This window comes from Condylura cristata, unplaced genomic scaffold, assembly GCF_000260355.1.
Source record: "Condylura cristata isolate star-nosed mole 26May11 unplaced genomic scaffold, ConCri1.0 scaffold00001, whole genome shotgun sequence".
Classification (NCBI taxonomy): Eukaryota; Metazoa; Chordata; class Mammalia; order Eulipotyphla; family Talpidae; genus Condylura; species Condylura cristata.
In genome coordinates, this window is record NW_004567102.1 from 24,054,515 (window position 1) to 24,066,240 (window position 11,726).

Sequence of the window (11,726 nt, forward strand, 5' to 3'; positions counted from 1 at the left end):
TCCTTAGATCATTGGTGGTGGGAGAATGGTTTCTTGAGAAGAGGTGATATGTCCACCATGCTCAGTTGCTGGCTGGCTACGTAAATCATTGTGTTGATTATAGATTTAATTCCTGTCTTTACTTATTGGCTTCTTGGTAGTTACAGGTAGCAGAACCCAGACCTATAACCAGTAACAGTAACAGTTTTAATGTTTCTAATTTTTAATAGATTCACAAATTGTTTTCAGATTTACCCTTTTATTCTATTTGTATTAGATAGATCAATATAGTGAGGTGCTAAAATCCATGATTATTAGTGGCATTTATACATTATTTCATATATTTTAATTAAGCCTTAAGTCCACTGAAGAAAATATATTGGATATATTTATATCTCTGATTATGTACCACATGTATAAAGGTGGAATATTTTTGTGTATATATACCTACACTTGGAATAGTTGTTTAAAAACAAATATACAGTTAAAAAAACAATACAGAAGGTTACACAATTTATCTAAATTAAGTTGTACTTATGGAACTTAATGTTCCAATTTAAAAGGAAAAAATGTAGCTAACATTTAAAGTTATCTGCTGATTTATCAGATATGAGATTTCAAAAGTTAAATTTAAGAAGTGAGACACCTTCACTCAGGACACATGCCAAATGCATGTGGCAACACTATGAATTTATTGGGTCAATCATGCTGATATTATTAATAACATTAGTTATCATTATATTGTATTACAATAATAAAAATCTATAATTAAACTGGAAGTTAAAGGAGGCAAATTCGAGAGACTGGTGATGCAGAGTGGGGAGGTTCTAATTCAGAAGCTCTTGGAATCGCCATCTGTAAGGGAAATGATATACCACTTCTCACTTTTCTTACTTCAATTCATGAAATGGAGATTAGCATGCAGGCAGTTTATTGGGGAAGGTTCTCTATATAAACAATTTGGAGGAGACAGAAAGGTCAGGTTTGCGAATGGTTCGAGCATATAGATCAAATGTGCTTTAATAGATCAAATGTGGGGCTCTGAGGTTAGAATGACCCATCAGAGTTGTCTGAGTTTGGGACAGGAGGTTTGGGGCCATATAACTCAACATGATTCACTTGCTGAATGTAAGCCATCCCTGGAAAGAAGTATAACTTAGGGCATCTTCATCTTCATTTAAAGGAAGCTAACAGATGAGAGCTATCCTTGTAGCAACTGCATTTACTGTTCCTGAATTGTGTTTTTTTTTTAAGGTTTATTTATCCATGCATATAGAACTGAGGTACAAGCCAGAGGCACAGCAGCAGTGAGAGGATTCACCAGAGACAGAGTGGGGAGCAGAACAGGCAGATGAAGTACACTGCTGAGGGGAGCAGCAGGCAGGTCAGGGGAGGTCTGCCGCGCCATGTGGGTCACCTCCCTGGTCAGGAATCGAACTCATACTGAAGCAGCTGTGATAGTGCTGTGCTTTAACCCATTGAACCACCAGGGAAGCCCCTGTGATCTGGTTTATATATCACATAGTTCATTGTGAAAATGCACATTGCAGAGCTTCCTAGGGAATGGGGTATGAGGAAAAACTCAAATGACTTTGTCTAAATCTTAAAACGATTGACCCCCATGTATTCCACAGCCCAAACTAAAACAGTTTATGTATAAAAAGTATTTTTCTACTGAGTAATCAACCTGAATTACATAAATTATATTTATCCATTTATGTGCTTATTTGCAGTTTCATTCTATAAATTGTGTGGGAAATAGTTTAATTTAAACTTTTTTTTCTGATACCCAATTTTCCCTTTGGCCTACTGTGTTGCCCTTATATGTGCCCTTAGCAGATAGCTGCTACTAAATAGTTCATTTTTCATTCATGCAACCTAGGCATACGTCCCTGAAGGAATAACATGTATGGTATCATTTAACAAAGGTTTATTGTGTGTATTTTTTGTAGTTAGATTTTTTTTATTGATTATTGTAGTTCCAGATTTTAAGAAATAAGTATTATACATAGTTAATCCATTACAGGGCGGGAGGAGAGCACCACTGAAGCCCCAAACCTGTCTGCTCTAAGTGGGTTCTGCCATCCACTGCATCAAGACAAAACATATAGAACTTTAATGAAAAAGGACTTTAATACAGTAAATATACAATACGGAACACAAAGAATATAACTTCTAAATCAAACACCTGAAGCTACCTATCCCTTTGTGGGCAAAAGTCAACCCAAAAAGGGTTGGTCTAAAACAAGGCCTGAAAGCCTGCCACAGGTCTAAAGCACCTTCTGGCTGGGACCCATGGAAAAGGGTCAGAAATGACCAGACAAATCTGGGAGGAAAAGAGCAAATTCAAAATCAATATAAACACTGCCATAGTCACCTCTCTACAGATCTCTCACCCACATCTGCCTTAACCAGTCCAGGGTCAGGAAACAAGCACGGTTTCTTCATCACATGCTTGCTGTTCCATGTGGCTTCCTCAGATCTCCTTCATGTTCTCCATCCAGCTTCCTTCTCTTCTTCTCCTTCTCCCTTTTTCTCTGCTCAGCTCCACCCTCCATCTGGGTGGGGCAGAGAACCTGGAACTTCCCCTTTTCCTAGGGACCACCCTGTTACAAATCCAATTGCTGTGAAGATTGGCTATAACACAACTATAGCCTGTGTAAAAAAAGAGTTTACATGATTAATCAAATAATTGTCATTTAAATGACTTTTAATTCTTTTTCACATTTAGTATGATTTGTTCAGAATAAATATGTTCTATAAATGTAAGTGATATAACAAGTAATTAAAATGAGTAACCATGAGGTATTTTAATTAGTGGTAATAAATTGACGACAATGTAAAATTATTATGCTCTATCTTTTCTAAATTTTTCCTAGTTATAGAAAATAAACAGTTTGAATAAACTTCAGGCATATGACTTATACTTTAAAATTGCTGAAAAAACATGTGTGGGGCCAAAGAATCATAGAAGGAACAGTATGCTGTTTACATTTAATCTATTTTGAAGTGTCTATTATAGCAGATATGTTTTCAGAAACTCAGGGAACGGTTGGATCTTATGAGAAAAGCAAAGATAAACATCTATTGGATTGACATTTTAAAAAATTGTGCCAGGAATGTGAAGACTAGATTAAAGAAAGACACACAAAAGGAAAAACCTACTAGGGTGAGGTTAGGTTAATGTTTATTAATCCAGGTGTGTATGATATGTCAAGATGAATGGGACTGAGAATAAAATGTGTGCACCATGTTTGGGTGGTTGGAATTGGGAATTTGTTATATTTTTTGATATTCAAGATGGTATAAAAACCTATGAAAACAAATTAAAAGTGTTTTTATATGGGGAGATAATATAACAATTTATAATTAGCAGTAGTTATACATAATTCACTATCATCTTGAAGCTAACCAAGCTTGTTGATGCTTTCTGGTATGACTTAATATGATTTGATATATCTGTTTCAATAAAGAAGTCCCAGGATTCCAACTAAAGAAAGTTTTAATAATGCGTCATATGATTCAAGGTATAAACTGGTGAAACAATATTTAGTTAAAAATAGGCTGATGATCAAAGGATACTTGCAATAAAATATTATTTTTATGAAACTTATAAATAAAAAGTAATTTTATAAATAATTATACAAGAAATCATAAAAATTTACACAGGAAAAATACATACATAATAATGTCTACAAATGATAAACAATAGGTGTCCACTATATCTGTAACACTTTAATTTGACTCAATGAAATGAAATAATAGATAAAATGCTGCTGGTACAACATGAGGGATCTGTAATTATATTGTATATAAATGATTAAGATTAAAATTTTAATTGTAATTTAAAAAATAAACATGCCAGAAGGAAAATATCATATGAATTCATTGTTAATAAATTATATTAGATTGGGTTCACCAGAAAAATTAAAATGAGATCTGTTTATGTGAATGACAGAAAGATTGATGGGAAGATGAAAGGTAGCTAGAGAGATCAAGAGAAAGGTAGATATAGAACCAATAGAAAAATAGCCTACTGGGTATCAGCATTGGATATCTCAATCAAGAAATTTATTTTTATTATTGAAGTTCAGGGGAAATCCTCCATTTGTTTGGGTTCTTCTTGAACTGGATGAGAAATCAAAATTGTATCAGATGGGTTCAAAAGGAAAAGAACAATTTAAAATAAAGTGCCCAGAGGAACTACAGTGATTATGCAGATACTAATTTAGGCCAGAAACCATCTGAAAGAAGCTGATGTCATACTATGGAGCTGAGTCACATGGTTATAGAAGTTGAGCTTTTGGAACATTTGGCATCAATATAATAAGAACCTGCTTATGCAGTATTACCGAGCACAGAATTACAAGTAGTGTTTACTGAAAGCCAACATGAACTTTCAAGTCATAAAAAATTGTTACTGTATGAGCAATTAGTGAATTGTTCCATTATTGTAATCATTCAAAACTGAATGACATCCAAAGAAATGTGGTGAATTATTGCTTCTAGCATTTTTGTGTCTGACTTGGAACATATTAATACATATCATAATCAGAGAGAGGGGCGATAGAGGTGGAGGAGAGAGAAAAGGTGGGGGTGGAAAAGGAGAGAAAATGAAGTTGAATAAAATTGGAAAGAAGGAAAGGAAGGCAAAGCTATCTACCAGCATTTAGACCTATACATGTTACGTACAACTTAAAATTCCTAGCTTCTGTCAGAGACATGGAAACAACTGGCCATCCCAAGGTCAACAAGTGGAAGAAGCAAAGAAACATCTGGTCCTTAAGTTATGACAAGCACTTGTCAAGACTGCAAGAAATTGTTAGCTATTTCTGTCTGACATGGATATTTTCCAGTTTGGGTAATATGATGCACACCTGGCTTTTCAGGTATTTGTGTTTATAAATCATTAGCTCAATAAAAATCTCTGAGATTCTTGCTATTTCTACTAGTTTATAAAACACAAAGGCATATATAAATCCTCTATTTCTTCTTTGATGCCAATGTTATTTTTAATGTGGGCTTGTTCCTTGAGTTCAGCATGCTTGCCTGATTTTTCCTACTTCTTTTCTTTAAATGTTTGCAAAATTTGAAATCAACCGATGCTAGGCTTAAAACAAATTCAGTTAGAAATAGTAATTAGACTACAGCAATGTAAGCATAAACCCAGTATAACCAATTCAAAACAAAATTCTGGATTTAGCAACACACTGTGAAAAATCTATTAACTGTTCTAAGCTGGAAGCAATATGGTAAATGCTTTTGTTGTGTTCTTATAATAAAAAAACACTTAGTTTTATTTTACAGTGTATAAATATGACTGAATGAGAAAAGTAAATTAAATCAAATATATATACATATTTATTTATTTAAAGTAGTCTCCAAAATGTAGTGTACTTTAAGCAAAATAACTAACTCAATCAGATAAGCATGTCAGTATCTATTTTGTGCATAATAAAACCAAACTTGGATCAACTTATTACTCTAACCAGGATACCTGAAAGCAAGTATATGGTAGATAATTATAAAATTGTTTTCAATATGACAAAGCATCCATCTTTATGAAAAGTAAAAAATTTCCAGTGTCAGCACTTTTTTATGGATTATTGACATATACTTAGGTGTAAAATATGTGAATTAAAATGATGAGAGACAGAGTGCCAAAAACCAGCTTGCAAAACGTGGGTTATTACACTCATCTATTTTCTTGAAAAAGTGACATTCATTTGTTTTCTCTTAAACTGTAACTAAAAAAGTGTGGTCTTTGAACATACTTTTTATATTTAAAATAATAATCTTTTCTGAAAAATAGTGGTTTTCTCTTTCTAGAATCAAAAGGTATAATTTAGTTGGTGCATGGGTGTCAAGATTATCAAAGTTCTACAAAGCTTTGCTTTATTACTTCCACCCTGATGTTCTGGAAGAGAACATGAGCAGGAGGAATTATCCTGAAACATTTACACAAACATCACAAAAGTATTCAAGAAATATCTCTGGCAGCGGTCCAACTGCTCAAGTGGAAACATGGAAGGTTTTTTAATCCCTTAAATTTACCTATAACTCACAAAGCTCTTTATAAATTTCTTTCCAAGGTGACGACTTTCCTTCACTTTACCTGGTACTAATTTTGATCCATTCATCATCAGTTTACATTTGAATTATTGAGACACCCAATATTAACTTCTGTATCGCAGGGGCCTTCCTGGTGGTGCAGGGCTTAAAGCAGCATTAAGCTATCCTCAGTCACTGTAACACTAGTTCTATCCCCAGCCAGGGAGGTGACCCACGTGGTGCTGAGACCTCTCCTGTCCCTCCTGCTGCTCCCTTCAGCAGTATATTTCAGTGGATCTGCCTGTTCTGTTCCCCAGTCTGTCTCTGGTGAATCTTCTCATCCCCAAATCTCTGGAGTATATCTAAGCTCTTGTATGCACTAATAAATAAATTTCTATATCTCCTTCTACTGTATTCCATTCTTCATGCCAAAGTAATCCTTAGAAATGCATTTCTCACTATATCACTCATTTATATAAAATTATTCAGTAATTTTTATTTTGTTATATATACTATAATTATTCATTGCTTTTACTGTAAATTCTGAAATGATATGGTTGCTATCTAACTCCTGCTCTTTTTCCCCCTTTAGCCCTCAGCATTCTAGATCATGGTTGTACAACCTCAGAAGTACTAATGCTTTGCTACAGATAATTCCATGTTGTGAGGGGACTGTGTTGGCAATACAGAATATTTAGTACTATCTCTGTCTCCTTACTAGATGCCAATAGCATCACACTCATTGTGACAGAATATCCCCAGATATTGCCAGTTGTCTCCTGAGGGACAAAATCATCCTCATTAAGAGCAACTGGTCTAGTTTCATTGCTGTTTCTTTATATATTTTCACATGTTCTTTTTTCCATTTTGACTTCAGATCTTTTAAAAGTATGTCATATTCCTGGTTGTTCTTTCAAAACTCCTACTTATTGTGCCACTGATTTAAAATCACTTCCTTCCAATGTTGTATGGTAGGTTAGTTTAAATCTCTGATATCTTTTGGATTCAATTCTTTAATTCTTTGTTTTAAAACCTCATGCCATTTTATCAGTTACTCCAGTGTGTTATGGTCCTCTTGATCACAGGGTTTTTTCTTTGCTTTGTTCTTTCAAGTTTTCTGATAAATTTCCCTACCTTAATCTGTGTCTCCTCAGACCTTGTGTTGCTGCCTTCAGAAACACATCCTTAGCGCCAAAGTATTCATTGTTCTGATATTTTTATAAAGATTTAAAAAGCATACAAGAGCTGGGGTATGGGCCAGAGGTGTGTGAAGGGTGAGAGGATTCACCAGAGACACAGTGTAAAATATAACAGGTGGATTGACTGAAATACACTGCTGAGGGCTGCATCAGGCTGGTCAGGGGAAGTCTGCTGCCTATGTGAGTCACCTCCTTGGGTGGGGATTGAACTCGTGTTACAGTGGTTGTGGACAACTCCATAGTGCTGCGTCTTAACACCTTGTGCTGCCAGGAAGGTCCCTGTTGGTCTGATTTTTTGCTGTTTTGTTACTGTTAAGCTTCCATATATATATATATATATATATTTTAATATTGGGAACTTGTATCAATTTGCAGTGTTTGGGTTTATTTACATAACAACCTGACATTTCTTGCATACAATTCATTGTACTGAATATAAGCAAGAACCTTGCATTTTTGTGTTTGTTTGGGAGAGAAACTTGTTTTTTTGCTTACCATTTTAACTCTTAACACCTATCAAGAGCTGCTATGTACTCTACAGCATATATTAGTGAATGATATTGCGTGATTATGTGTAAAATAGTGCCTCCAGTTTGAAATGTAAGTTGCTTGAAAACCAGGATCTTGTTCTTGTTTAGAATCTACCCACAGTATATATCACAGATTTTCAATATTATTTTTTTCAAAGGAATGGAAGTTTTCCCAAAAAGCTTATTTTTGTGGAAAGTTAAAAATGAAGAATGTCCTTAATATTACAGAATTTTAGATAAAAAAAATAAAACTTAGGTATAGGCCAGTTATTTTTATTTATTTATTTGTTTGTTTGTTTATACTGTAGATGAACACCCATGCATTCTCATTGCAATGTAAGTTAATCGTAGGTTGGGAGCAGAACTGGGTCTCTTGAGAATTAGCTAAACATTTTTCTTCTTACATGTTTAATATCACTTGCCAGATATCTTTGAGACCTACAAAATATTTTGTGATGTATGAATTCAAACTTTGTAAACACCTACAAATACTCTGAATTGTTACTATGTGATACATTTAATTTGTTTTATCTCCCAGTATGTTGCTGTCCTGGTCAGACTTTTTGTAGTCAAATTGAATTCCTCCAATAATTTGCTTTTTTTATGTATGTTATTGACACTAATGTTATAGAATTCACACATAATTTTAAAAACAATGCACACTTTTCTTAAATTGTCATGTTAAAGGAATTTATTTAGCCAATATATACATGCCATAGAATAAAGCAGGAACACATATTTTAAAATATTATCACTGATGCTCTGAATCCTTCATTACCCCAAAAACTATTTTGAACTACCTGGCATATGAAAGAGTTTTATCTACTATTGCTTTGGACTGTCATCTAATGAGCAATGTTCTAGAAAATAAATGGACACCCCTGCATAGGGGTCAAAAGCCTATCTCAAATACTCTGGGAAAACAAAGTCACATTTGTCAGAAAAAGGTTTTAACTCATGAATACAAAAATATCATCATGATACTGACTCATCCTAAGAAAAATATAAGCAACAAAAAGAGTTAATTACTCCCATCCCTGCTATATTGACTATTCACAAAGCATGTTCATAATTCCTCTTGTATACAAAAGGCTGCACAGATAAACAGTTACAACACGTAGCTAGGCTGTGTTTGACAAACTGATGTAGGCATGCCATTTCTAGAATATAACTCATTAGGCTTGGCAGGGTAAATCACTTCCTACATTACTAGCCAAGAAAATTATGCAATGCAGGCTTTGTGGGATGAAAAGCATTTGAGAAAAGTTTGTCTTCCAGGCTCCAAAGAGATAGGATAAAAACCTATGTCATATCAACATTTGTATTTAGGGGATTGTGTTTGCTTCAGCAAACTTTGTATTGATCATATCTTGGAGACCTTGGATATGCACATATTTTTTACAAAATATTGGTGATTATTTAAATCTTGAAAAACAAATAGCAATCTTTTTATAAAATATTACCAAAATAAGAGATCAAGAATGCTTCCTTTTCTTGATTTACTTTACCAACACCCTTCAAAAAAAAAAAAAAGAAAAAGGATTTGGAAATCAATGCTTTATTCTAAGATAGCACTATATATAAAAAAAGATGTTTCAAAATGCAACCCCATTAAGTTGCTTACTAGAAACTTAGAGTAATGTTAAGTCATTCATTACCTTAAGTATCGTTCTTAATATAACATTTGCATTTCATCAAAGAAAATAGATTCAGTTGTTTATTACCCCAAATACATGAAAATAATTTAATAAAGACATTTATAAACCATACTTAAGAAGTAAGCCATATAAATATAATAGCTACAAAGAGCTGACACTTATTTCCCATTTCTCAAATGTTTCTATATTTGTAAGGCCATACGTAAAAAGTCCCAATGCAGTGAACTACAAGTTCTAAATTCTAAATTAAAATTTTCCAGTAACTAGCACTGTGGTTTTAGTACATCTATTTTCTTGCATCTCAGCTAGTTTAAAATATGAGGATGTTTCCTTGAATTGTCTTGAAAGTACATTCCAAGCTCCTTTATTTACAATTAAGAAGCGAAATCACGTTCATCTGAATGAATGACAGTGAACAAGAAGCAATATAATGTAGCAAATGTTATTTTTAGGAATGAAGAGTATTCATTTAAGCTTAACAAAAGTCACACAGAGTTCTTGGTGCAGGTGTCTTTCCCATAAATGTAGACTAATTTTCTTTAAATGGCTGTTTAGATCCAGGGTTTCATCTTCTTCTGCCTCCTCACTCATTTTAAGTGGCAAAAAGTCATCTTTGGCAGAAATTCCTGTTAGCCTTAGAGCAATAACTATGTAAATTTTCTTATTCCATCTTTTTATTTTAGTTTCATTTTGGAGTTAGTTATATATCAATATAATTAAGGTGAAACATATTTGTCCCAGCTTGAAAATATAATTATTTACATCTTCATGTTTAGTCTTTAAGTTTTTTAGACTTTTTCATAGTGATTTCTATATTATTGTCACAGATACCTAAGCTGTGCTCATTTATCACCTATATTTTACTTCTCTACAAGGGAGTTCTTGCCATATATGTTTTTGTCTTTTTTCCTATGTTTACTTTATTTGAAATGTTTTCACACTAGACAGTCTCATGTTGTGGTGACTAAATTCTCTCCTTGTTGTTCTCTGATGTTTTCACCCTGACCACTGTCTCACCTAGTAAAGTAGCTGCTGGTGTGTACAGATTTTATTACATCTCTCAGTATGTGTGTGTGTATAAAGGAATCACACAACAACTATATCTAAAACAAGAGTCTATTTCTTTCCTATCTTATCCCTTTCTGTTTTCGTATCTCACTAAATGATTCTGCAGTCCACTTAACTGCCTGAGACAAAAACTTACAAGTCATGTATCGGCCCTCCCTGGTGGCGCAGCGGGTTAAAGCACAGCACTGAGAATCTAAAGCCGCTTCCTCATGAGTTCGATTCCCGCCTGCCCCGGAGGCGACCACATGGCGTGGCAGACCTCTCCTGACCCGCCCGCTGCTCCCCTCAGCAGTGTACTTCGTCGATCTGCCTGTTCTGCTCCCCGCTCTGTCTCTGGTGAATTCTCTCACCCTCCGCATCTCTGGCCTGTACCCCAGTTCTGTACAAATAAATAAATAAATCTTTAAAAAAAAAAAAAAAAGTCATGTATCATTTCTTTTCTCCTCATCATTCAAATTCAAAATCTTCATGTATTCTAATTCTAAAGTAAATGTTAGTCCAATTCACATTCTACTGCCTCTATTTCTGTCTCACTTCACTCTGCTATCATCTCTGGCTTATAATGCAAGAGTTTAGTGCCTTTCCTGCTCTAAGTTATCCCCATGGTATGTGAATTTAAATCCAAATATATGTTCTCAGGTTATAAATATGAGTTCTGTTTATTTCTCGTAACACACATATGTCCTATCACTTTCAGTTGCAGGAACCTTTGTTTTTTAATCTGTTTTACAAAATAAATATGAAGTTTGCTCCTAATGTATGGCCTTTACCCTTGATGATATTTTCTGTTGAGATTGCTCTGCTTCTTACTTTGTTCAGTCAGTCTTGCCCAGCTCACACATAATGTCCACTGGGCTAGCTTCTTTACCCACACTTCAACCAACATCCATAACCTCAACTGAGCTAAGTCTATTTAGTTAATTTGTTTATACCTTTTTTTTTGTTTTTAATAATGAGATGATCTGATATATTCATATTTTTAATTTTTACTTTTGAATGTTTTCTCTTCCCAGAATAGAATAATTACTAGAAGTAAACAGAGAATTTAAGTGTTGTGTCCACCTTGGTCCAGAGTTAAAATTCAGTAAGCTTACTGAAAAAAAAAAAAGAAAAGGTTAAATGCAAACTTGCATTTACTTGCATATAAAAAAATCTTATTTTTTAGAACATCTTAAATTTTTTAATCCTTTATTTACAGGTTACATATAAAAAATCTTATTTTTTAGAACATCTTAAATTTT

The 11,726-nt window shown here is 33.8% G+C and overlaps 1 pseudogene; it reads right to left on the bottom strand.

The window, feature by feature from the left end:
- Positions 1–5,851: 5,851 nt before the first annotated feature.
- LOC101635795 overlaps positions 5,852–11,726 on the bottom strand; it is a 12,911-nt pseudogene continuing 7,036 nt past the window's right edge.